Here is a 3,531-nt window from a genome sequence, read left to right on the forward strand (position 1 = left end):
ATGCTGATATTAATAACAGTTAACAATATAAATACTAAGAATTGTATTAATTGAAAGTAAGAACCATGTTTTATTAGCTTACAAGAGGCTGTGATCACTGAACTTGGTGTATTAGGTCAAGTCTTGGTTCCTTGCCCCAGCATCTCTCTGTCTAAACACACAGTGTCAGTCCAGCACTGCAGGTGGTCCCTGAGAACAATTTTAAAATCAGTGATTTTAAGTATGCGTCAGAGTGGTAAACTTGAAAATTTAGTCTCAAACATGGGTGTTTGTTAAGGGCTTTTGAAAATCTATATGCTGTCTAGCATTACTCCCCTGGACAGATCTATCTAAAAAAATAACTTTAGCCTGTTGGCTTATTTTAAAAGCAGAGAGACGTAGAAAGGGTTAAGAGAAATAGATGAAATAGTTCCTTAACTACATTGGGCATGAAGAGCCTTTCCAGGCAAGTTGAGCTGATAGGCAGACTCCAAGGACTCTTCAACACCTGCAGGTTGCTGGTCTACTGGGAAATGGTACTTAAGCAGTTACTGTCATCATAAGCACAAACTAAAAAATCACACTTTTGTGAAGATAGCCTTGAGGCCCAATGTTTCTGATGTTGCAACAACTTTTCACTATAAGAGAAAAAATAATACAGGATGACTCTAAGGATTTGAGTTGCCTGTGTTTTTTATTCCACTCACAGACTATGGGGCGTTATCAGATGTAAAAAAGCAGTTGTCGTTCAGTGAATTAAAATCTTACATTGAAAGAAATGAATAGTAAATGCTATGACCCGATTGGTTACGGACATGTGCGGTAACCAATATAATCACAGGTGTTGGCTGATACTGCAGTGTGCAGTAACAGCCCATTAAGAAAGACAAAATACTATTTGAGCAATACATTTCCTTGAGTCATCTTCCCCTGCAGAGATGTTCAGAAATCTCCTGAGCAGTTGGCTGTAGATGTTCAGCAGAGATGGTGTTTGTCTGTGTGTGCCTTCTCTGCTGTTTTCTGTAAAGACCTGTAGTTTCATTTGGACACCAAAGGCTTGTTTAATGGTGTTTCAGAAACATAAGCAGCTGGAGGGCAGATGCTCTTTCCTGTTTCTATCAATTTTCCAAGAACTGTAGCTCCACCTGAAAGCATATAATTGAGCTTCTGATAATCTCTGCATCTTTTTATTCCCAGCTTTAAGAACAGTGTTTCAGCAAGGGAGGAGCCATTCAAATGGCTCTCTTTGAGCCCTTTCAGTAGGGGGTATATTGTTTCTGTCACAATGGGCAAATCTGGAATTGTAGAAGATTATTTGATGACATTGAACTGGAGAGGATTAGTCAATTCCAGTCAACTAATTTGCTTAATTTTTTCCAACATTAGTCTCCACTTTGGAAAAATGGTTCTTTACATGGGTATTTTAAACCAGTGGAAAAAAAAATTGATATATTGTTATTGTTTGATGTATTCCAGAAAAGAGTGGGTAGCTTAGCTGACGAGCTCCACTGTAGCCAGGAAAGTACTGTTTGATAGCAAAGCAATTATCTCACAGAAAAGTGGTATGGTAGCTTCAGAGTCCATGGAGACTAGTAAAAATGTGATGCCCAGCCTTGCCTGTCATGTGGAGATATTTCCAGGCTAAAGACCTCTAATTCATGGATGCTTTAGGGAGAATTCCTGACCATATCAACGTTTTTCAAATTAAAAACTTTAAAAATTTTGAAGCAAAAATCCCCACCAAGCAGTTTTTCAGATTAAATTATTCACATTTAGGGCTGCTGGTGCTGAGGTTTCTTTTCATCATCATCATCTTCAGCTCCTGATTCATTCTTCATGCAAGGAATGCATAACATTTTGAAAAGGGTGAGTGCCTTTGCAGGTTATATCACCCTGGATGTGTTTTTGCAGGTTATATCACCCTGGATGTGTTTTTGAGGTGCTGTGTATCCTATATAATCCTTGGGTAGATTTCAGCAGGGAACAGTGCTTCCATTAGATAGAGCTCCTTTTTTATGGTGTATGGATGTCACTATTCCTTTGTTTTCAGGAAACAGGTAACTGAAATAGAATCTTGGCCCACCGTTTAATGGTCTCTAATCATGTGTTCTCATCCTGAACATTGCAACATCAATCAGATAAAAAATTAAAATCACTTTTCCCCTGAGCAGTAAATGAGTGCCATGGAGGTGGATGGATCAATACAGATTTAAATGCATGACTGACATGGAAATTTTAGGGAGAAGCATCATGGGTCTCAGAGTATTGCCAATGCCAGTGGCAGCCTCAATTCACAAATGAGGAAGTCCTATATTCCACTTTTAAAAAAGAAAAAAAACCCATAGCTGAGAACAAGTAATAGCTGAATCATGGAAACCTCTATGGCTGCAGGGTGAACAACAGCTAAAATGTGTGTTTGACTACATGATCGCTACTTTATAAAGGGTTCTGTTGAGACAATGACTGCAAGAGGAGGTTAAATTGTTGTGTTAGACTGAGCTGGCTGATTGATTAGCAATTAGAGATCTCTATTGATGAGGAGTCTGAAAAAAGACAGACTCAGCTTTGTTGCATTAGCAACCTGCATGTGAGATGGTACTTGAATCTTGATGCTCTGTCAGCAGGGTGCCAACAGTAGGTATCAGTGTGCCAAAAGTAATTGGTGAGATAGGTCAGTGTAGCAGAGACAGAGTAATTGTCATCTCAAGTTTCCCAGAATATGCTTTCATGGTTTATTGCTGTCCAGAAACATCCAAGATCAAATGATTTAGGTGACCATTTGGAGCAAGAAAAGGCTCAGGTGAGCAGGAAGACAGAAGTAAGAAGGGATTAAGGCATTATGCTGAACAGCCCCAAAACCCCTGTTCCTCTTTGTAATGGTGATGTGCAAAACTTCAAAACAGTGCTGAGAACAGTTGATGACTTTACTTTTTGTGCCTAGTAAGTATTTATTAGTTTGTCTGAGAGAAACTATGTTTGGCATACACCAGAAGTGTTGTAAGACGAGCTTAAACTGAGCTTCATAATAAGCAAAAAAGAAGGAGCTTATAGCACATTATGTATAGCTTTGAGCACATTAATATATATAAATGTGTAACTAGAGAGACATCTATGATGTCAGATACTATCTGGATATTGAAACATGCTAGGCTTTGAAACTGGTACTAAAAATGGCAGTATTTTTTTTCACTCCTTGTAGGTAAATGTTTACGGTGCACTTCATTGTGGAAATTACATATTTTTAGGAGAACATTTTCTGATTTATCCTAATTCATACATTATTTTATAAGGCTAAGAGAACAGAAAAGTCCTACTGGAAGACATGTTTGTGCCTGAATGGACCAAGAATAAATCATGTTCATGTGGTTCTACCTTGATTATCCAATATGTGATTTACTGGAAAGATTTGCACCAACTTTAATGGGTCCGAACCATAGAGTATATCCCTTGAATTGTTCTGAGCATTTTAATTGCCATTTGATGTCTGTAATTATCAAGTATCTTCCAAAAATGGTCTTTTAATTTTAGTATCTCTGTAAGGAAAGTAGGGAG

Source organism: Pezoporus wallicus, unplaced genomic scaffold (genome assembly GCF_028554395.1).
Source record: "Pezoporus wallicus isolate ANWC-B61680 ecotype Strahan unplaced genomic scaffold, APGP_CSIRO_Pwel_v1 contig_7071, whole genome shotgun sequence".
NCBI classification, from domain to species: domain Eukaryota; kingdom Metazoa; phylum Chordata; class Aves; order Psittaciformes; family Psittacidae; genus Pezoporus; species Pezoporus wallicus.